The sequence below is a fragment of the Neopelma chrysocephalum genome, unplaced genomic scaffold (genome assembly GCF_003984885.1).
Source record: "Neopelma chrysocephalum unplaced genomic scaffold, ASM398488v2 Primary Assembly neopelma1_62, whole genome shotgun sequence".
NCBI classification, from domain to species: domain Eukaryota; kingdom Metazoa; phylum Chordata; class Aves; order Passeriformes; family Pipridae; genus Neopelma; species Neopelma chrysocephalum.
The window spans coordinates 1,254,529-1,278,875 of record NW_020897719.1 but is presented as its reverse complement, the minus strand read 5'-3'; the positions used below and the strand labels follow the sequence as shown (position 1 = coordinate 1,278,875).

At 37.8% G+C, this 24,347-nt stretch overlaps 1 long non-coding RNA gene across 1 annotated transcript; it reads right to left on the bottom strand.

The window, feature by feature from the left end:
- Positions 1-6,365: 6,365 nt before the first annotated feature.
- LOC113967047 lies at positions 6,366-24,328 on the bottom strand. Its single transcript, XR_003534071.1, has 3 exons — positions 23,555-24,328; positions 23,348-23,356; positions 6,366-6,376 (listed from the first exon to the last, which is right to left on the bottom strand). It is a non-coding gene; the product is annotated as an uncharacterized LOC113967047 (long non-coding RNA).
- Positions 24,329-24,347: the final 19 nt, after the last annotated feature.

Below are 24,347 nucleotides of genomic sequence, written 5' to 3'. Positions count from 1 at the left end.
AACATGTTGTCATCTTTAGTATATATGCTCCAACTCTCCAAGCTGACTCTGTCAAAAAAGATAAATTTTACACTGACCTGCGCTGCCTTACCCAAAAGGTTCCTGCAGGTGATAAGATCATTATTCTTGGTGATTTCAACGCCAGAGTAGGTAAGAACTTTGAAGCCTGGAAAGGAGTATTAGGCAAGCATGGTGTTGGAAACTGCAACGATAATGGTTGCCTTCTGCTAGAATTCTGTGCGGAGCAACAACTCACCATCACTAATACTATCCTTCAATAGAAAAATAGTCTGAAGACAATCTGGATGCATCCTAGATCTAAGCATTGGCATCTTATTGATTATGTCTTGGTGCGACGGAGGGATGTTCGCGATGTCCATTACACCCATGTGATGCCTAGTGCAGAATGCCAAACAGACCATCGACTTGTGCGCTGCAAACTTAATTTCAATCTTAAGTTCAAACCAAAAAGGGGCAGCATCCCAAGGAGGAGACTCCAAGTTAACAATCTCCAATCAGCCACAGTGAGAGACAGATTCCAGGCAAATCTTCAAACTAGGCTTGAAAATCATTCTATAGATTCCTTAGATCCCTCTCCTGAAACACTCTGGCACCATATTAAAAACAGCATCCAGCAGTCCTCCTTCAAGAAGAACAAGGACTGGTTTGATGAAAACAATCAAGAGATCCAGGAATTGTTGAGGAAGAAGAGAACTGCTTACCAAGCACACCTTGCACTGCCATCCTGTCACGTGAGAAAAGCAGCCTTTCGTCTTGCATGCAGCAAGCTCCAACAGAAACTCTGTGACATCCAGAACAAGTGGTGGATCAATCTAGCTGAGAAAACTCAATTATGCGCAGATACAGGTGATCACAGAGGATTCTATGAGGCCTTGAAAACAGCACACGGGCCTACATACCAGGTCCAAAGCCCTCTACTCAACACAGATGGTCAAATGCTTCTGACAGATAAAACCTCCATTCTGAATCGTTGATCTGAACACTTTCAGACTCCCTTCAGTACTAGCCGTATAGTTCAAGATTCAGCAATTCAGTCCATCTCCCAACAACCGGTGAAGAACTAATTGGATATTGCCCCCACTTTAGGAGAAACCCTTAAGGCCATACAGCAGGTGAAAACTGGTAAGGCAGCTGGGGTTGATGGAATTCCACCTGAAATCTGAAAACATGGGGGCCCTGCACTCCATGCTAAATTTCATGGGTTTGTGGTGTGCTGTTGGGAACTAGGCGAACTACCATCAGACCTTCGTGATGCAGTCATCATCACTTTGTATAAGAAGAAAGGAGTTAAATCAGACTGTTCAAATTACCATGGTATTACTCTGCTCTCCATTGCTGGCAAAATCCTGGCAAGAATACTTTTGAACAGATTAATACCTGCTATAGCAGAAGGAATTCTGCCTGAAAGCCAATGTGGTTTCAGAGCCAACAGGAGTACCACAGACATGGTATTTGTTCTCAGACAACTGCAAGGCAAGTGTAGGGAACAGAATAAAGGTCTCTATGTAACCTTTGTTGATCTCACCAAAGCTTTCGATACTGTGAGCAGAAAAGGTCTCTGGCAGATTTTGGAACGTTTAGGATGTCCCCCACAAGTTCCTTAAAATGATCATCTCACTTCATGAGGATCAGCACGGCCAAGTCAGATATGGTGATGCACTTTCTGAGCCCTTTCTAACTACCAGTGGTGTGAAACAAAGCTGCATTCTTGCACCAACTCTATTCACAATCATTTTCAGCATGATGCTCCAAAGGGCCACTGCAGACCTCAATGATTAAGATGGTATCTACATTCAGTACTGTACTGATGGAAGCCTATTCAACCTAAGGCGACTGATGGCCCATACTAAGACCTTAAATCTTCTTGTCTGGGAGCTGCTTTATGCTGATGACGCCGCCTTTGTGGCCCACACAGAAGCAGCTCTGCAGCATTTAACATCCTGATTTGCAGACGCTGCTGAGCTCTTTGGGCTGGAAGTCAACTTAAAGAATCTATCAACCAGTACCTCAGGAAGTCTTCCATCATCCCCATATCACCATTGGCCAATCAGAGCTTAAATCAGTCCAGCAGTTTAATTGCCTAGGTAGCCTCATCTCCTCAGATGGTAAGATTGACGGAGAGATAGACAACAGGTTAGCAAAGACATATAGTGCTTTCGGAAAACTCCATAAAAGAGTATGGCATAATAAACACTTGAAGAAAAGTACAAAGATCAGCGTTTACAAAGCCATTGTGCTGTCTACTCTTTTATATGGTTCCGAATCATGGGTCATCTACCGCCACCACCTGCGTCTTCTAGAACGCTTCCATCAATGCTGTCTCCGTACAATCCTTAACATCCACTGGTCAGATTATGTGACCAGTACATCTGTTGTAGAACAAGCAGCAGTCACAAGTATTGAGGCCATGTTGCTGAGAACACAGCTGCGTTGGGCAGGACACGCCTCAAGGATGAAGGACCACCACCTCCCTAAGATCTTGCTCTATGGTGAACTTGCCACTGGCTGCTGCAAGAGAGGTGCCTTGAAGAAAAGATACAAGGACTCCCTGAAAAAACATTTCAGCCTCGGCCATATTGATCAACATAACTGGTCTACTCTGGCCTCAAATCGGGAGGCCTGGAGACACACTATCTGTAATGCTACTGATGCCTTTGAGATAGCACGCAGGATCACTCTTGGGAGAAAAGACAACGCAGAAAGAACTGTGTCTTGCAGAATATACCAGCTAAGGAGTCTTTCTGTTGTGCCTTTTGCAATTGTACATGTCTATTTCGTATTGGCCTTACTAGCCACCAGCATGCTTGTAACAAATGTGGATAGAGCCTTTCCCAAATCTTTGTTCGTGAAGTCTAGCCATGATGATGATGATTTTTAGTTTATTTCCATTCTGAAATGTAAAGAATGTTTTTCTTCAGTTCTTCAGAAAAATAAAATCCCCCAGTATCGTATCAGGCAGAATATATTATTTGAAACTTCAAAATATTCCTTCTTGATTAACATACATTACTATTTATAGTATGCAATAAATATGGATATATTATACTGTTGTCCTAAGATGTTTTTTAAGAACTCCTGAGTGGTCGTTTAGTTCATATTATTTTCTCAAGGCTCCTTTGACAAGCACTTCAAAGGACAGTGAAATGTCATGTAAGCATGAGGTCACAGAAGGTATCTCAATTCCTTCTTATTTCATTAATTTAAATTTTATTATCTCACGAGATTTATATTATTTTTAGCATTATTCTTTGATTTTACTGAAACGTTAGGCTGTGACGTTTTTACATATTTGCCAAATATATTACCAAATACATTTCTAACTGAAAGAATAAATAGCATACTGTAACTTAGATGTCACAAATTCAAGTTTTAGGGGAGATTTTGTAGCCTAGTCTGTCCTTTTACGCATCAGCGTAGCTCCGTAATAACTTCTTGGTTTAGTATTTACAGCTAGAAAAACATCTCTAGGCTCAAGCAAAATGCTTGCCTCTAATTGATCTTTGCAAAATGCAGGAAGACAGTGCAGTCTGAAGACTGGAGTGTCAGACTAGTACTCCTGGTAACTATTCACAACTTTGTTATGGATCTGCGGTGTGATGTTGAACAAGCTCCTTTCTTGTGTTCCTACTGCCTTTACACAAAAAAAAGTATGAAGTAACAGCTACCCCCTTTGAGAAGCTGTAGTGGTTTGAACCAGGTTTTCCCCCTGAAGATAAGAAAGTGGTAATCCCCAGGGGGTGGTGACCCTTGAGATTTGAACCAATCTGCGCTTCTGCAAAATATAAACCTATCTCTAGACCGGAAAAGAAGAAGTTGTACTTGTTGTTGAAGAAGAAGTGGCCATGTTGTAGAGCCACGAGGAGCCGGGGCGGGAGCCCCTGGGGGCTCTGCCCCCCGCCCCAGCCCCCAGCTGGGGTCATAGAAACTCAGAAACAGTGTCACACTGGACTGAGGTCTGTGACTTGAGAAGCTGAAGGAGTTTTCTCCACCGTGAGTGGGCAGACGGAGCAGCAGCAGAGACACCAGCGTCCGAAGAGCAGTGGCAAAGAGCCAAGTAGATAAGAGTAAGCAGCAGAGCTGCCGAGCAGGAAGACACAGAGATCTCTGATGGAGAGAGACAGAGAGAGGGTTTGGGTAAGAACTGAACAACCAGAACTCCCCAAACTCCTTTGAGACCCCTCCGACAGAGAGGAGGAGGTGGTGGACTCCCACCTGAGAGGAGTCCTAAAGTGCAGTATGCACTGCAGAGAGGAGCTTAAGAAGCTCAGACTGCCCTGGGAGCTGAGCCAGGACGGCCAAAGGAATGTGTGGAGGGGGTGACCTTGGGCCACCCCCCCTTGCTGCAGCTTCAGAGGAGCTAGCAGCCATCTTGGGGCAGGGTACAGAAGCTCTGTAAAGGGGCTTGGATCCCCTGAAGATACCAGACCGTCACGAAGGCTTCTGCACTTCGTTGATATGACCATGGTGGAGCAACCTTTATCTGGGGTAACGCAGCCCACGGAAAGACCGAGAGAGACTTGGAGACTCCCTCGTCTGTACTGGCAAAAGTCCAACGACTGCTGCTTCATGAAAGACACAGAGAGACTGCTGCTCCAGAGTGAACTGCTGCTCAGAGACTGGAAGGGGTCTTTTCTTCTTCTTCCCTCCTGGGCTTTTATTTGGAAGGGAGAAGAGATTTGGCCCATTGTAAATATATTATGTCATGGTAGAGATAGAGTTAAGATTGTATGTAGTGTATTATAGTATTTATTTATGTGTACACTCACTGTAATATATACCCTTCCCCCCATATTGAGTCTTGTGTTTTTGTCTGGAAAACCCATCTCACACTGGGTTGAGATGTGGGAGAGGGGCTAAGAATCAGGAATTGGATTTTTGGGCTCTAAAACCATGACAGAAGCATTTTGAAATCACTGGCTATTGAATAGAGCAGTAGATCTGGGGATTGATTCTTTACCAAGACTTTATGGACCTTCATAAAAGTTGGCTAAACATCTGGTCAAGCATTATTACCCCTGCAGTTGTGAGATCTGCCCTCCCAAGCACAGATCTTCTGAGTGATATGGGAAGAGCTGTATGAGCTCTGAAGGAAGAACACAGAGTGGGCACGGGAAGTTCCAGGTAAACTGCTGGAATTAATACTGGAACAGAAATAAAAGTAATTGAAAAGACTTATCAGAATTTAATTTGAATGTTTCTTAAATAGGTTAGAATGACTGCTTATAAAATTGTACTAATCTCAATGTTTGGTAAACTATGTATGCCATTACATTTTCATGTTTGATACTGACATTTCTGACAATGTTTAGGGACCTTAAAAAAAAAGATGTAGAAAGGTCACAGTTATGAAATGTAATTCCTCTTTTGAAAAGGTGTGAGAATTCTACAACTCCACTATACTTCTAGTACCTCCTCTATATGAACTCCTAGGGTCTTATTAGAGATACAGGAGAGAAACAATTTGCAGATCGTCAGATATTATCCCTTCTATTTGTATGATAAAGCTCCAAATAAAATCTTTTATGCAATAAACAAGTGTTATTTGAAAACTGGTCAAGCTTCTTCTAAAACCCTCTGAAGATTAATACTCATAAGTTTATTTATATGCTAAATTAATTTATTTCAAGTGTATATTTTTATAGCTGTATTGGTTTTGAGTGTTGAGCTCTTCTGTATCTTCAGCCATTTTTCCCAGTTGGTAGACAACAATTACATTTCTGCTCATTTTTCTATTGCCGCATCATATGAGTTTTCAGTCCTCTTTGAGAGAATATGCTAAAATGGTCTTCCTGAAATTAATTTTGCACACTTTGTGAATGTCGTCTTTCTGCTTTTTTAAGCATTTACTACCTGTCACGTAAAGAGTAGCTCAGATGAGCTCTCATCACCCCTTTTTCAAAAGTATTGATGATTTCATTCACCAAGAAATATTTACCTGGTAAATCTTCACACTACATTTCCCTTTTTCATGGTAGCTTTACAGTGACAGTACAACATCACCTGTTCTCTGTGATATCCTATTGATGTATCGACAGTTAAATCTTTTCATTTTCCAGGTTTTTGGGCTTTAGGGGTAGATTGGTTTGTTTGTTTTTGCTATTTGTTTACAGATACTTAACCTTGCACATTATATTCTTATCTCAGTTCCCTTATCCCTCGAGAAGCATATGTTTCTGTCTTGGGATTTAAGCATTACAAACACTAAATTAGAAGAATCAAACTTTTTTACCCTTTGAGTGCATTCCCTTTCTAACCTGTACATCAAAACACCCTTTTAATGCATATAAAAACATTCAGTAACAAAGCAGAAGAAATTTATTCTCCCATGACAGAAATTACTGTGAAAACTGGGTCACTGAACTATTATTCCATATTTATATCCATTGAGAAGATCTTAATAGAAAAATGTCAGGAAGAAGTTTGAGAAGAAAACAGGGGGTGGGGTAGGGGGTGGGGTGGTGAAAAGTCATGTTATTTCATTCCTAAGTGATGTTATTTCTGTATTAAAAGATGCCACAAATGAGCTACTGTAGACTACTTAATGGTATTCCTGCCATATTCCATTGAAACTTAATAGGGCAAGTTGCTAAATCAATGAACCTTCAATGGTTTCCTGGAACACCATATTAAATGAAACATATAGAGCTGGCACAACTAACCTTGTGTGGGTATCCAGACACTCCATGGCTCTCATTTGGCAACAACAGTGAATAGTTGTTATGCTTACAGATTCAGAAATCTTTTTATTAAATCAGGTCATCATTAGTGTAACATGTGTGGGGAAGGTCCCGAGGAGAAAAAACTAGCTGAATTTCAGTGATTCTGGTCCTTCAAGTTGAGCTTTTAAATGGATTTGCAGCCCTGAACTTTTTGTCATGACCTTTTTCCCAACTGCTATGGAATCTACAACTTTAGGCTTTGCATCAGAAAATGTCTGCATTTTATGCCATCACAGAGCACAGCTACAGTCACATCTGACAATATCCGCTGAAAAATCTGAATTAGAATGCATGGAGTTCATATGAAAACCTGACAACTTGCTTAAACAGTGGTGGGGATTGACAGATTTTGCAAAAACCCCTTTCCCATTCACACTGAGAGGTAAGCTATCAAATTGTTAAAGAAATTGCCAAAGCAGGTAAGTGCCGAGCAACCCTATAGTGGATTTACAGAGGTCCTACATAGGCTGGAGTGGCTATATATGAACAGATCAATTGTAACACCAGGGACCTTGTCCTCACAACTCCTGGACATACCAGTGTCAGCATGTCTACATATATATTCACTATCGTAAGCCCTAAAATGCACTTTAGAGTTGTTGTTTCTTTTACAGTTTCATTTTCTGGGAACACAGTAAGACAAATGTTGGAGGTATAGAAAATCTCAGTCTAATAAATTTATAGAAAAATAAAGAAAGGATTAGCTTTATAGCAACACAACTAGAAACACTTTAATCAGGAATAGTTTCAACACAAAGCAACAGGAAGTATGGAAATAGTTCATATTCTTTTTGACCATGAACATTCTATCCTTGTCACATCAGCTGGTTAGAGTATTTGGGCTTTTGACCCAATAGGAATGGCATATGGGTCACAAGCTTCCAATTTTTCACTGCTTGAAATATCTTCATTCCAGTAAAGAGAGTTTCCTCAAGTCTATCATGAATAGAAACATGGACAGATTAGCCTCTCATATGCATAACCACGCTTTGATAGAAATAGGATGAAGTGTGTGAATCTGAAGTGCTCTGAACAGACTTAAATCTGCATCTAGAACATCTAATGTGGTTAGCGACTTCCTTAGTGAAAAAAACAAATAACTAAACAAAATAAGAATAAAATTGTGAAAGAAAACAAATCCAGAATAGCAAATTATAGAAATAGGAATAAATTGGAGCTACAACTTCAGACATGATTAAAATTTTTTAAAAAATCTTTCTCATCTGTCAAAAGGGAACGGAAACTTGCATGCACTGAGAACACTATCTCTTTGTGGCATCTTTTGTCACTTTTCTACACTTTTAGGAATGATGGCATAATATACTACCATTAAGTGTTTTAGGAAAGGAGGCCGCTGCAAATAGATGCATTAAATTCACCTGCCAAAGCGATGGTTTCATATATTAAAATGTCAAGACCTTGCACTACAGCCAAATGAATTCACAGTAGATTAGTGACACCTAAATTGCCAGTTGCAAGCAATTGTGACATATTTTCCCATGATTTTTTTTTCCTCCTACAATAATGAACATGCACATGATTTGTAAAAATTATAAAACATCTTAGTAGTCTATCTTGAAATTTTTCCTGAAATCATGTTCTCTATAGAGTGATTTAGTGTGAGTTCAGGATTAGATTAGGTCAGAAAGGGTATTACCACTGGGGTAGATAAAATATGCAAGAGCAAGCCCTCTGTTTGCACTACTTCCTTATACCAGACAGACTCTGACAGAATCATTACTCCTTTCAATATTTTCTAGTCAGCTTCTGAGCTCTCCAGCAGAGGTAACCTTTTAAAAAAAGCCAGTGGAGTAATGCAACAGATGGTGCTTATCTCTGTCAGAAAGGTTCTCTAGGCAGTGTTTCAGCACTGTCTTTTGCCTCTCTATAAAGAGTAAGGCCTGGAAAGAAGAGTTGGCAGCACACCTGAACATGATGAGACTGAGAGGGGTCTGGAGAAGTCAGGTGCAACAGAAAATGTGACTACATCCTCACAGAGAAAGTTATTAGCTAGCAAGGCTGTGAAAGAGATTTAAATTATCAGAAAATAGAACAAAATATGGCTGTCACAGTTAAGACAGAGTTGCCATATGTGAATTGTAGGTTTGTTATATGTTTGACTAATTAATGAAATGGCCTTTAGGATTCTCTAGTAGACTTCTTCAGTAAAAAAAAAACCCAACCAACCAACCAACCAAACAAACAAAACAAAAAACAACTCATAGTGAAGGACATCCTGAGCAAGACTTGCTGAAAAATTATGCAAGTAATTTGCTTTGGGATTTTCACAACTAGTCTCCTCCCACCTGAACATCTTTTTATCCAGCATGTGGAAATGATATGTCAAAGGTCTAACAAATATTTGAAATGTCATCTGGGAAAGAGGAACACCGAAATGGAATATATATCTAGTTAAAAATTCTTTCTGAAATAAAACTTTTTTTTTTGTTATATTTTTTTTTCATTATTATGCCATCCACGTTCTAGAGCTGTCAGGGCCCTGCAGATATTGAGTTCCATGTGAACAATAAAGATAAAGAGAGGTCTGGGAATCTAGGTATGCCAAGTATTGTTAATTGTTTTTATCTTCAAATAAAAAGTATTCAGGAAAAAAGCAGGGATGTGAGGTAAATTTTGTGTCTGTGTATGTTTGTGTGTGTATGTAAACTTATTGGATTACTATTATTAGCAACTGGTTACTGCTTCTACAAATCTAGAGCTGCAGTTCTTATTCACCTAACCCAAACATACAGTAACTACAGCAAGAAGAAAAATAGAAAATGGATAATCCAAATGAATTTTAAGGTGAGTTTGCAGCATAAAAACTAGACTGAAACCTAAGAAGCAAGGTGCTCTTAAGGAAGTCAAAAGATATCACATGTACTTTCAACAAACTGCTTTTTACTTACCAGCCAGTCTCAGGGGATGATAGAGGTGAAAGGGTTTCAGAAAGGAGAAACATAAATAAGTGTATAGTCACAGAAGAAGAAGAAACAAAACATATGGTGAAGCAATGAAAATAAATCCATGCTGTAAAATAACACCCAAAGAAAGCAGACAGCTAGGAAAAAAGAATAATACCAATATGATTTTCAAGAGGAAAAAAAAAGCTCTCTAAAAGGAAAGATGTTTGTATGCTGTTTAAACAAAAAAAATCAACTTCGAGCCTGCCTGTTTTTTTCAGTAGGGTATGGTGGTTAGGGTATGCTAATTTCTCTACCAAATGCTACCCAAACTAGTGATGCAACAAAGGTTAAGTCTTTGAGTTACAAAGTGATCTGACTAGGAACCCATTTAAATCTGGGAGCTGGAAACAGAGTCTCAGTAAGACAAATAGATATTATGAAAAAGATTTTTTAAAGAATGGTTGTGAAATATTATTATCTTTATAAATATTAAAAAAGGGGCAGGAATACTTTAAAATATTATGTCATTTCAAATAGAACATTTGATCATTTAGTCTCTATATGATTTGTAAATAATACTGTTTTACATAATTTGACAAAGAATATCCGTGTTGAAAATTTCTGTATTTGATGTTCAATGCATATTATTAAGAGGGGGGGGAAAACATATAATTGGAAAAGAAAAACAGAGGAAAATGCAAGAATTTTACTGAAGTCCAAATATAGAGTTAACTTTCAGAATGCAGATGTCTGAAGTTCTAATAAAATAGATTTAATTACAATTTTCAGTGTTTATATCTATATGTCTAGACTATTATTCTATTAAATTGGATTAGTAGGAAAAATTTTTTGATTGTTCAGCCCATGAAATTCACCTTTGCCTCTGAAATTTGCTATTTGTTGAGTGAAAGGGTGTTCATCTTTTTTTCCTGTGATAATTTCTAACTCACACATCGTGATTTGGTTTACCCTTGCCTTAATTCTAGGAACAAGTGGTTGGCTAATACAGTGACATATACAACAGCCTAAAGAAATCAGCCAGTCTAAGGGGGGGAAAAAACAGATCATTATGATCTGGACCTCCAGCTGAGATCATTGTAAACATGTATTTCACTTCTTTTCTTGTACAATTCTAAGGTATCCCATTAATTCCCTATAAATGGGCCAGTCTTCTACAGTCTTCATTGTAAAGTATATTTTCTGACTTGGAAAGATCAGCATGGTATTTGGCATTTTTAGAATCTCAGAAACTTCATCATGCACAGATACTCAAATGTTAGTCTCTGAAAGCACTTCCTGAAAACCCACTGAATGAAGTGCAGCAAGGCTTAGAGAGAAAAGGTTTAGAAGAGTTCCTGAGAAGAACATTGTGTAAAAAAGACATCATTAACAGAGCAAAACTAGCCTACAAGTTTTCACATTATTTTCCAATTTTGTGGACACAGTAACTGAAATGCAGCAACAAATAATATATATTTTCTTATACATAAAATAATAAAATATCATTCTTAATTTTATTTTACAACCATGGAGTGTACACAATCTGAAAGTTCAGAGAATTTAAGTTGTTTTTCCTAGTTATGACTGCTGTAAGACATAAAAGACTTTAAAGTCTTTGAAACTTTGTTTCCTGACAGTTTAGAATGTTTGAGAAGTAATCAAGAGAACATTAAGTTGTTGTTTTACCACATGTAAGTACCTGCACTGAAAAAATATTGTATTTTATGATAGCATAGCAATATGTTATTTACAATAAAATATAACTGCCATATAGTTATATCTATATAAAGATAAACTTTATAATAGTGTGATCCATAAATAATGGAAAGTCTATATTGTGAATACTGCATCAGAAGAGCTTTTTACAAGAATAACATAATCCTACACTAATCTCAAATAACTACTGAGAAATGGTGTGACAAAAATTATCTGTAGTAGCATTTTTATTTTGGCTCCTTTTGAAATCAGTAGTTAAGTACTCACATTGATAAATACAGAATATTACAGTAACACGAGAGTTGGAGCGGTAAACAAGCCTCGGTGGAGACTATTAAACACAGGTCCCTGAGACACCAGCACATCGTCATCGTCTCTAGTGCTTCCCCGGGACAAAACACCAACACTTTTAGATTTCACTTTGACCTCATGGTCTCCCATCACTGTGGATGCAGAAATATTTGGCTGTACTCCCACAGGTGAAAAATGTTTCCAAAGAGAGGCATACATCCCTCCCAAGCACACACTGACTTCGCATCATTCCTTCAGGCTCATCCAGAGAACTACTAGTTCAGAGAGGTGTGTCTCTCATGTTTAGACGCCGAAAAGTTAGACATTCAGTCTAAGATAGCCAGGTGGGCTCCATGGGCAGCTGAGCCAGAGACAGGGCAAATTCAGCACTTTCTAGCAATAGTTGCCACAGCAGGGGCATTCACTGAAAGAGGGTTCTGGGGTGGGAGGGTTCTGTGCAGGGGTTCCCAATACCACCAACACCCAAGCAGCAACCTTGTGAGGACTCGGGAGCCCTTATCAGACAACCAGGCAAAGAGAGGGTGGTGTTGAGAGCAATTGAGGGACTTTCAATGGCTCCAGGGAGCGCAAGTGACCCCAGGTGCAATGAAGAGGAGTGGCATGTCAGTGACACAACAGGTTGCACAGCAGTTCACACAGCAGTTCGTGCAGGCAGGGCGAGCAGGAAAGGCTTTTCTCTGACCATCTGGGAGCAGCCAATAGAGTCAGAAAACAGATTCAGTACCTCATAAGGAAGAGCAAGAACATCCTTCCAGCCCACATCTTATTAGCATACTAGTTTAAGCTTCCTCAGTTATAGTTTTGGCACCGTAAAGCTCAATCCCTTGTAACTGCAAGGGTCACTGAACCAGCCATGTCAGAGGCCTCCGGACAGACAGATCTTCTGATGGCAGACACAGCTCTCCAGGTCACAGGTTGCCAGAATACCCTATGTGAGACTGGGGCAGACAAACAGGTATTTTGCAGAAAGTGTGCTGTGGTTGAAGAGCTCTGTCAGCAGGTGAAGGAGCTACAGGAAGAAGTGAACAGGTTTCCTAGTGTTCGGGTAAACAAGTTAGAAAAAGACCAATTATTTTCAGAGACACTATAGTCTCAAGACTCCTGGGAATCTCGAACTTCCATTGTTCTCCAATGTGGAGAAGTGGACTCAATGTGGAGAAGCAAGTGGACTCAGAACCCTACAGGGTGATTAGCGTCATTGACACTGTTAATGACATTTCCCCAAGTTCTTGCTCTAGCTAGTATTCACTGCTTTGGCTTTTTCCACATTACACTGCATCATTGGGGGGGTGGGGCAGGGAAGAAAAAAAAGAAAAAAGTTGAATTGCAGAACTCTACTTTTGATCTGAAAAATTTATCAAATAATTTGTTTTATGAAGCCATGGAGTTTCTTTTCCAAATAAGCCTGCCAATCACACCAAAAATGTCTTGGTGTTGGACTAGTGGTAATACATGAAGAGTAAATGCCATAGGAAAGCAGAGAACTTTTTTCTTTTTTCTTTGCTTTTAATGAGCAGGCACTGAAGTAAAATAAAAAGTCCAGAGATATTAGCACCTCTCTAGCAATAAAGGTACACAGTTTAAATTGTGCTTCAATGTTACCGAACTCCTTCTGAAATTACTATGGCTGTGTATATGAAAGGTAGAATGTCGTTAAAAATAAGTCTTCATTTTATCTGCTTCTAGCCATTCATAGGTGTTCAGTCTAGGCTGGTTATCTAATCAATTTGCAGAGTCAGTAGAACAAGTTAAACACTTCCAGAGGGGGAGTCAGTCCTCTTGTGTAGGTGTCTAAAACAGGGTGGGGATAAATTACCAGCTAAAGATGCCTTGCTTTTTTGAATGACAAAACCAAGAAACGAATGAAATAGCTTAGACCGGATGCCAAACCTTAGACAACTAAAGTTAAGTCAATCTCACGCTGAGTACCTGTATAAACAGGAAAAATAAATTGAGGAATCAGTATTGTTATGACCAAATTTGCTTTAATTTAGTGAGTTTTTTCCTCTTCCAGGTCTCTTAAAAGATGTAAAGATGAACAGACTTTTATTTTACTGTGCACCTTATGTTTCAACCATTACTTCTTATAACAGTAATAAAGTGACAGGAAGAGTTTGTTTTGAGTTACTCACTTTTTTTTACTGAAAAAATCAGATTTTGCTTTGGCCATGTTACTCACTGATCTTATTCACACATTTGCAAAAGCCCACCATTACACTTCAGAACTGCAGCGAGAAGTCTGGAATGTTTGAAGGTTTCCAGGAATTTTTGAAAACGTGTTCTGGTGACCCCTTTCCAGAGCCTACGGGAGTCCCTGGAATTTTTTGCATGTACTTCAAAAGGCTGTGGATCAAATCACACCCACTCCACCTCTCATACACATAACTATGCTTTTTTCAAAAAGAATTTTGTAATATAGAATTGAAGGAAAATTTAAATAGACTACAAAGAGATACTAAATGTCCCCAGACTCTCTGATTAAGCTGAGAATATATGAGCTCCACCATGTCTCTATACTGAAATTTGCTTTGCTATTCCATGCTAGAAAGAAATGTATGTTTAACATTCTGTAGATGTCTATGCCATGCTGATCTTCAGCCAGAATGAATAATTCTAAAAGGCTGATGTTTGAACACATACTACAGCACAGCAGAATTAAAGGTGAAAGTTCAAGTGCTGCAATTTCAAACTATTGATCAATGGTAATTTTTGGCACCCTTGGGTTACTCATGCTGGCATATGGCAAGCAAGCAAACCATGAAGGTTAAATATGAATCATCAGTACTGATGTAACTCACCTTCTTCAGTTTCCTTTCTTTACTAAACTGTTGCTATTAGGTGGTCTTTTACCTGCATGCTTTTGTGTACCACAGCAGGGCATATTTTGTAGACCATGTCTTCTGAGCAAATCAAATTAGAGAGAATGTTGAAAAGGAAAGCTGCTTGTCTGTTTATTGTCAGATGAAGAACTGTTTGCTCAGCTGGTAGGGAAAATACAATGCTTGTTCTGGTGCCTCTTCGCCTCTAAACAGATTTTCAGCATAAAAACTAGTGGCTAAACAATGTCCTTACTAAAGCTGAAGATTAAACCTTACTACTTACCCATTAATAAAAATAATGGGACACATGTACACTAGTTATACGATTTTGTTTCTAGGAAATTCACTTTACCTGAGAGACATCTCAGTGACGCTTTGATTATTTCTTCACTTGTCTTACAATCATCATGCTTTAGGGGAAAGATATGCTGTGACAACATGGCATCCAAATACAGTTTGAAAGAAAAATATCTTTAAACGTATATTGAGTGGCTTTATTTCAGAGTTGCAAATAAAAATGGAAGTTTTCATTGCACCTAAACAGGAGAGATATACTGTTTATAATTACAAAGCAACAGAAGTAGGTTTAATATGTGTCTAAGAGAACTTTTAAGTCACAATTTATATTTCAAATCCCATCTGGAAGTTTTAGGGAAGGGTATTTTTTCTTTTGTTCTGGTTCTTTCTTAAAGAATTGTATGTGACATCAGCAAAGAATAGTAATTGACTGAAGCAAATGGAATGTGGGATAAAAAAAAGTATGCATGGGAAATGAAAATAAAATTGTTTTGTCTTTCCATAGTTCCACCAGGGAGGGGAAAGTAAAAAAAAAAAAGAGGGAGAGAGAAAAAGGAAATGCAAGTCCATTTTCATATACACAGACTTGTCTTACATAATTTTTTGCATTTTAAGAAAAATATCACTAATGGTAGCAAAAAATGGATTTTTACTGGTGTCAGAGACTGAAACGGTTAATGATTTATACGTTCTAGGATTGCCAAGGGACTTTTGCAGGCTTCTACAGGACTTTTGCATTATATTCTACAGGACTTTTGCATTATACCTCTGATGGACAGTTGGGCCCATCCCTCTCTCCAGTGCTGAAGGTGTCAAGCCCTGAAAAGGCAGGAAGAGCCCAGTTTCAGGCTTTGGACTTTTGCATTATACCTCTGATGGCCCATCAAAGCCCATCCCCCCCTCTACCAATCTTGTAAGGCGGGAACCAGGCCAGGCACAAAAACTCTGCACAGGCCCAGGGAGAGGTTGGAGGCTCAAGGCATGGCCCATGACACTAACCATAGATATAATAACTCGTAACTTCTTGGAGTGTGGGGGCTTCCCTCCTTCACCCCCAGCAGATCAAGGCCACCACTTCAACTGACAGAAATGGAAGTGGCAACTACCAAGTGTCATCGCTGGACCCCGTGGGCTGTGACTATATACATCTTTCCACTCTCATCTTTTCTTTCCCTTATTCTCCCTTACCCTTATTCTGTCTTTCCTTTCTCTCTCTTATGCATTTTCCCCCCCAGAGGTTATCCCCATGCCATATTGCTATAGATGATATAGATGATAACACCCAAAATGCTAACATACTTGTTGAAACAGAATTGTTAAAATGAACCCTACCTATATATGTTTAAAATAAACCCTTACCTATATATGTTTTCAAACACCAATTATTCAGTGTCGTTTCACTCTAATCCACCCCAAGGGAATTATTGATCAGAACCTGGGTTACCCCCTCCCCTTTTTCTGGGGGGGTCGTAACAACTGGATAAAAGTTACAATTGTTCATGTAATGGGATAAGTGTGGACACAGGAAAGTCAAAACCCCAAATTTAATTTTTTCAAAGAGCCAATGTATTCATCATAGTTACTTGACTATTGAAGTCTCTGGTGTCTCATGTGCAGTGCCTTAACAGTGTTCTTTTCTACATCATAATATTAATTATTATTAATTTCCTTAATTCACAAGCACGCTCTCTCTCTCTCTCTCTCTCCAGTCACATGGTCCAAGATGGAGAGAATGCCACTTCCTCTTCAGCAGCCAGGACTACTGGCATGCACTCCTTCTCAGCCCTCCCCCTGCCCCTCACCCAGCTCCAGCAAGGGGTTTCCTCTTAAAGGAAGAGTTTCTCCAAAATAATGTTGGAAAAAGGTAATAAAATACAAAACTGACTATAACTGTGACCGACACATTTACCTAATGAATGTGATGACATAGGATTGAGGTATTATAGCTCGATCTGGAAAAATAAAAAATTAAATAAATTAAAATAAAATACAAAAAATTTCAAAAGATTGAAAAAACCCTATCCTTTCCTTGACAGAATTCCAAAGACATATACCTAAAGTAACACATTGAGTAACTTTTTTCATAGGCATGTAGGAGAAATAAATTAGAAGTTATTTTTAATCTCTGTGAAATTGTTTAGAATAATTTTTCTCCCAATTCTTGGGAAAAATTTCCTAACAATTTCCTTTTTTTCCTTTAATCCTTTTCCTTTTTGAAGAAAGAATTTACTTATCTTTTTCCTTTCATTAAAATCTTTATTCTTCAAGGATTCAGCACTACAATTCCCCTCTCTTTGAAGAATGTCTTCATTACTGTGTTATAAAACTTTCTGAGCAGATGAGATGGGGTGAGGAGATGTTTCTTCCTACATCACCACAGAAGTGTACAAGGAGGATAAAACTAAATCCAGATGGTGTCTTCTGCCAAAAGAAGACCACATCTATTGAATGTTAAGAGTCATATACACTTGCCTCCCTTCCTTTCTCTCTTAATTCATATAACGTAGAAGAAAATCATCTGTGACAGTTTGTTCTACTACTGCAAGCCTAAAGGTTAGCATATACTGGTTAAAAAAGTGAATCAAATCCTATCAGGAAGAAAATTATATTAATCCCTACATTCCTGTACTGTGGATATGTGCCCTAGCTCAAGAAGATTATGGCACTAAAGAAGATGTAGTAAATTACATGCTAGCAGCAGGTGCAAGTCTCAGGTAGGTTCATAACTAATCTAAGTCCATATCTCTTACTCTACTGACTTTAGTTTGAGAATTCTACTTTCACACTGGGTAAGTATTTGAGGTCCTGCTCAGTGCAAGGCACAAATCCTTTCATTTCTACACACAATGCTACCTGAACAGCATTCTAGTTACTTAAAACACTTTTTCATAAACTGTCCAAGTGGCTAACATACTGACAAAGGCTAAAAGTAGCTGCTGCTTAGACTCTATTCATGAAAGTCTCCTTTCCCATTTATCTGTATAATCTTTCCCATAAATACAAAGAATCCAAAGAAAGAGATTTAACACAAAAAGAGTTAGCAAAGATAACAGCAATCATCTCATATTGTGTAGGATGACTGTTGAAACGGTATGTTTTATTGCAAGTTATATGAAATCTCTTTCATTGTCCTGCAGTGAAACAAATGGTTTTTCATCCTCCTACTAGGAAAGATCTACAGCCAACTCTCTCTTCCATCTCTGTCCAAAGCAGTTAGTAGAGAGAGCACAGCTTGCAATCTTCCTAGGCATTTGGAAGCCTATATACATTGTAACTCTCAAATTCTTCAGAACTTAAAGGAGGCACTGAACAAGCACAGACTATAATCTGGAATATGTTTGACACATTCCTATGATTAACGTATTCTGGAAGATTGTGGTTTCAAAGGGAAAAAATAAAAGGGAAAAAAATGGAAAAAAAAATTGAGAAAAAGATGAGGAGGGAGAGAAAAGAAAAGAAAGAAAGAAAGGAAAGAAAGAAAGAAAGAAAGAAAGAAAGAAAGAAAGAAAGAAAGAAAAATATCAGTATCCTTGTTTTTCTTTCCTGTGAATGAAGAAGTCCTTAGGAGTATTTCTGTCTGCTGTACTCTACAATCATCCAGGAACTGAAGGTTTTATAATGTAAGATGACTCCCTAGCCCTAGTTGATGAATGGCTACAATTTTCCATTGGACATCCTGAATCATCTAGCTTGCCACGGCAAGGAAGCTCTCTAACTCTGAGTTGAAGCTATAATTCTAAAATGTAAGACTCCACTGTGGAAGAATCCTTGTTCATAAATCCTTGACATCTGAGCACTGTTGAGGAAAAAAACCACAACTAATATTATTTATCTATAGAAAAGAGGATCCTGAGTGAACTTAGTCATTTTAATGCTGAGCACAAAAACCTAATTGAGGTTCAAAAGAAGATATACAACAGGACAGAGCAGAACCCAGCAATGTGTAGTACCACAGATCTGCAATGTAAAAACATTATCAAGCATAGACAACACTAAACAGGTCAAGAGATATTGATCTACATTAATAACAAGGGAGTAGTTTTATGGAGCTCTAAAATCCAGGTAAAGAAATTCCTACTCTCCTTCTTCCCCAGAATTGGGAATGTGGATGAAAGAGGCTGAAATAAAGGGATCACTCTGAAAAAATAATTAAAGTTTACGTATAAAACACTACAAAACTGTAGCATTAGCAGAACAAAATACAAAAAAACATTGTTCTTCCTAACTGAAACTTGTTTTGGAGATTGCAGTGGGACTTATAGTTGTAACTTAGTGACAGTAACCAGAATAATATCTGACAGAGAAAAAGAACAATGGCAGTACTTTGTGAGATGAAAATAAAGATGAGGACTACGGTGACATGCAAATGTGTAATCAAGATAACCTTGTGAGAGGAGGGAGGTATGGTATAGTTAGGTCACTGGACTACCTCATTGAAGATCTGAGTTTTTTTGCTGGAGCACAACAGGCTAAATCTTCTATACCCTGACAATTGCTGAAGTCCATGGTCCATGTTCTGTGACTGTGACCAATGCAGGACAAGTACCAAAATCTCTCAGTGCTTCAGTTCCTAGCTCTACAGTAAAAAATGCTGCTTTTCTATAAGCTGCAGGTGCACCTGTGACCATGTGTGTGTTTCTGGGATACATGTTCACATTTGTTATTGGTTAGACCTGAAAACAGGAATACAGCAGTCATATCCCTAAACCTGGTCAGATGTCCTCAGTTCCTGTGGCAGTGGGCTGGACTCCAGCAGCCAGGCAGGATGTTCTGGGCCAGAGTAGTTGGAGATATTTCCTATGAAATACAAATCCCCATGTAAACTACATGAGAAATCCTGAGCCCACTAAAATCAGTGACAGAGATCCTATCACATGGCTTGAACCAGGATTTTACCACTCATGTATTTTCCATTAATTTAAAAAGCTAGAAATCCACACAGAATTAATAGAGAATAAAACAATCCAGATTTAAGTGGATATGAGTTATTTTTTACCAAGTAGGACAGTGGTCTTTTTTGACTACTAGTCAGCTGGTCAACTGTTTATTGATTCACAAACTAAATGCCAACTTCAGCTTGGTAAGTATTGAATGCCCCAAGATCCTGGCAAGCAAGTCACACTTGGCAGATTTTCAATCTGCCAAATCAGGCAAGTGAGAAAATAAACACTAAGCCTACTTTTTCCCAAGTACTAACTAGATTTTTTAGGAAGTGTAAAGTGTTATTATCAATTATAAGCCTTAATCTAGCATGTTCAAAATACAGTTGCAACTAGAGCTATGTGGTTGGACTGCCAAATACTCATTCAGTTTCCATTTGAGGGCAGTGAGAAAATCTTTTTTTCCTAAGTGTCAATAAATTTGTGGCCAACTCTATAAATAAGCACCAAATGGATTTTGTGGGATGGTTCGATTTCCATTAGGTTCCATCTTCAAATATTAGTGATGTCTGATTTCCTTATTTTTAATTTCAACAAATGGCAGCTGCTATGAAATGTAGGCTTGTGTAAGTGCTGGACTTTAAATGAAAAATTAACTGCAGATGAAACCCTAACAGCAGCTTTCTGCTTTTAGGTAACATTCAAAGCTGCATTCCAGCAAGCATCATTTTAGCTGCACTGCTGTAACAGGGACTAAAACTGTCATTCAGGTTTCCTGAAAATAGCAATACAAGGAATTTTAAATAATAGCTTGACTCTTTATCTTCAGAAAATTTGCCAGGATGTAATTGGATTAACTTAGAAAAAGCCTAAGCATTATTTCTGTCTTTTGGAAACATGTAGGATTGAAAAACAGACTAATTATTCTCAAAATGGATCTGTGCAATTTCTGCTGCAACCTGTAAATCACAATTAATGAATGTTTAAGGAAAAAAGAGCATTGGAAATCTACATGGAAGGCACACTAAAGTGAAGATCTTTAACATGGTCTTCATTAACTGCATTAAAATATAATTATATGAAATAGAGAAAAGGTATTTCCATCACTTTTAATCATGTGTCTTTAAAGATGACATGCAGTATTCAATTTAACTTATTACAAAAAAAACCAGTATGTGCAATATATATTTCTCAATATATACTGATTTACCCGTAAAAGTTTAAAATATGGATTCTGAAATCTGTTAAACTACAATGGCTCTGCTTCAGTGAAGTACTTTAACGGCTTAACTACCATAACTACAGAAGATCCCTGCATGCATTACTGTCAAGCTAATTTATTTGAATATTTCCTATTAGGTAAATCCAGAACAAATAGTTAGCACCTTCAAGACCCAGGCACAGTATTTTCACATCTCCCTTGGATCACCATTTGTGTAAAAGTGTGGGTTTACGCTGAAAGCGGCTACGTAAAAATCTGAATAATATTTTTCCTTTGTGTTTCAGGTTGAACAATATGAATTATTTTTGACCTCTCAAGTCTGCAGATAATGCTGTGAAGAGGAACATCTGCAAATTATTCTCTTTCCTTTTTTTTTGTGTCCAACATCAACAGAATTATTTGGTACATTTCAGTGGTACTGCAGATCCAACACAAATGGCCTCAGAGTCTTCGCATCTTGAGTTCCTGAAGTGGGTAACGGTATCATATGGAAGAAATATCAGCAACATGAAGCTTCCTGATTTCTTTTTCCCACATCAGCCTCCCCTGGTTGGAAACAAAGTTTGCATATATCAAAGGATATAAAATCTGAAGAAAGTATGAAGCAATTTTGCTGATTACATATATATATGTATGTATGTACACAAATATATATGCAAGCTTGATGACAGAAGCAGTGTTATTCAGGTCATGAAGCTTAATTTTTGTTTCATTTGGGAAAAAAACCATTACTGTGTCCAAAATAATTCATTCAGAGATTGATGGTTTTTAAATGGATTAATTCATTCTATACATGTAGGGGATAAAGACCATATTGGAGAAAATTTAAATTCAGTTCAATCTTTCATACATTTACACCTTTATGACAGAACTGGATCTCAGTATTTGGGTTAAGTCTGTATTCAAACTAATTTATACCAGAAATTCTGTTATCACTCTGATTTTGTTTGTTTGTTCTCAAGAAAGGAAATGGGGAAGACATATATAATTTGAAAGTGTTTTTTCACATAACATTGTAAGATTTTGTGTACACTGGTTGTTAGGTGCATAAAACTGAATGTGAGCCCTTCATTCTTGCTATTTAGATCACTTTTTTTGTATCTATTTTCTGTGGCAAGCAGAAGGAAAAGGAGAGTGAAAAACATTTATTCCTTTTCCATGAAATTTCTCTATCTTGGAGCAAGCAAAATGCTAAAACAAAAATTAAAACCAGAAGAGCTATAAACCAGAAAAATTAGAACTGTAAAATAAAACAAAATACGATTGTCGCAGGCAAGATCTATTTCAGTACTCTAAAAGCTAAAATTAGGCAAGGTAATATAGTGGTGCTGTTAAAATGACACGTTTGCACAACAGTTCAAATTTTGAATCTCAGGAGATACATGGTATTTCTATTGCTTATGTGCACAGGGATATCTCCCAGTCAGAGAATAGAAAAACTCTGTATCGCAGACAGAATCTGACATATGCCTATTAAAGACTTGAATAATACATGCAAAATTAATATTAGAAATCCAACACTGGAAAGATAAGAAGGCTTGTCTGAGCCATATGATCTGTTAAACATTGCAGAACTTCTTATAGTAGGTTGGGATCAAGCTGCCGCAGAGCTGTTTGGAGGACAGACTTCAGAGGTCTAACTTCGAGTTATGAATCCCTATCTTATGAAATATGGTTTGGATAACAGGAATCGTAATTCTTCCTGCGGCCAGGTAAGAAATGTATAAACAAAGTATACAGTTTGGGGTTTTGTGGGTTTTTTCTTTGTTTGCTTTTATCTTATTGCCATCTCTGTTACATATATTTCTAGGTCTTAGTTTTCCTGTACAAGATGTGCATCTTTTTTTATGTGGTAAGTTCTCAGAGTAATGGAATTCTTTAATTTATTTTTTTATTTTCAGTCTTAAAATACAATCAGTGTCACATATGCAGAAACTGGATGAACACAACTGGATCAAAACATGACTCACTGCATTAATAGCATGCTTCTAGGCATTACAGCAGTATCTTGGAAATTTGAATGAATTCAATCAACCCTACCAACAGTCAAAATATATTTTCAGTCTAAACTGTGTTACTGTGATACTCCACAGTTACAGGAGTCTTAAAGACAGATTAAAAATGAGAAAATTGAAAACTGCTTTTCCATATTTTATCAACAAACCTACAGTAGTCTATATGAAAACTGTTATGCCCTACCTTGTATGTACAAAAACCAAACTCTGCCGTATTTAACTGCAACGTTCCAGATTCATGCTGGTATAGCACGAGAACAGTATTTTACTCTTTAAGGAGCCCTAGTAGGGCAGATGTTCTTATTTCAGAATAATATATTGCAGGAAAGTTATCATACTCATTGTTTTTTATACTTACAGATGATGATTTTTGTATTAGTTCTCCTCTTTTTATTAGTTCTTCCTAAGATGCAGATAATTTTCACCACAGCAGCTCTCACAGGGCTGTGCTTTACATTGGTAGCTAAAAAGGTTCTGATAACTGTTGCTGTTGTGATGGTCAAGAAAGACACAAGCAGTCTAGTTCAGAGCAGAATACAGCTGGTCTGTTGACTCCCTAGCCCCCTTGGATGAGGATGTCGACCTTGCAAACTTTCGAGTGTATCCTTGAGATAAGGAAGTCATGTACGCAGCCCTGAAGAAGGAACAGTCTTGGCATAACAAAGTGATCCATAAGGAATATTCACCCCTTCCTGCTGTAATTTCCAAACCAAAGGGATCTGCTTGTTTTATTATTACATGTCTGTATCATGTTTTTTTTAATCTCAGACAGAAATCCAAGTTGTCAGGTGAATTTTCTGTTGAACAGCAGTGTCTCTCCAACATTCCTGCTGAAGTTCCAACTTGGAAAACTTTGCTGCTGTTAATCACTGGGAAATTTGAGTGACATACCTGGAAAATACCTCCACAGCCTTATATTGTCTAGTAAATTAATTGCAAAAGCCGTGTTGTCTTCAGTGGATGGAAAATGAGCCCCTGGATTGTGCTCTAAGGGGTATCAAAGCATCCCCTGACCCCCCCTTGCCTTCACTGCTCATTAAATGGTTAAATAACCCCAATTAATGCCACTAATAATCGATCACATGAACTTATTGCCACTAATATTTGCTCTAAGAACAGGAAGAGATCACTGCAAGAAACAACAAGTAATTGTCCTTCCCTTTGTCAGAGCTCAACAAAAGTGCTGGTGATTATTTTTCAACATTATTAAACACATTATTTCATTAAAATTAAATAATCTGGGGAAACTGCAGGAAGATTAAATATGATTTAAATGCTTTCTGGCCAAACAAACATTACTCTTAACTTACTAATGCTGATTTATCATATAAACAGTGCTTTTTAAGGTTACACTTAATGTAGTCTTGAATTTATGTAATGTTATTTAATTTAAAGAAATTCTTTATGCTACAATATGTGGATAATTCTGTGTGACAAAAC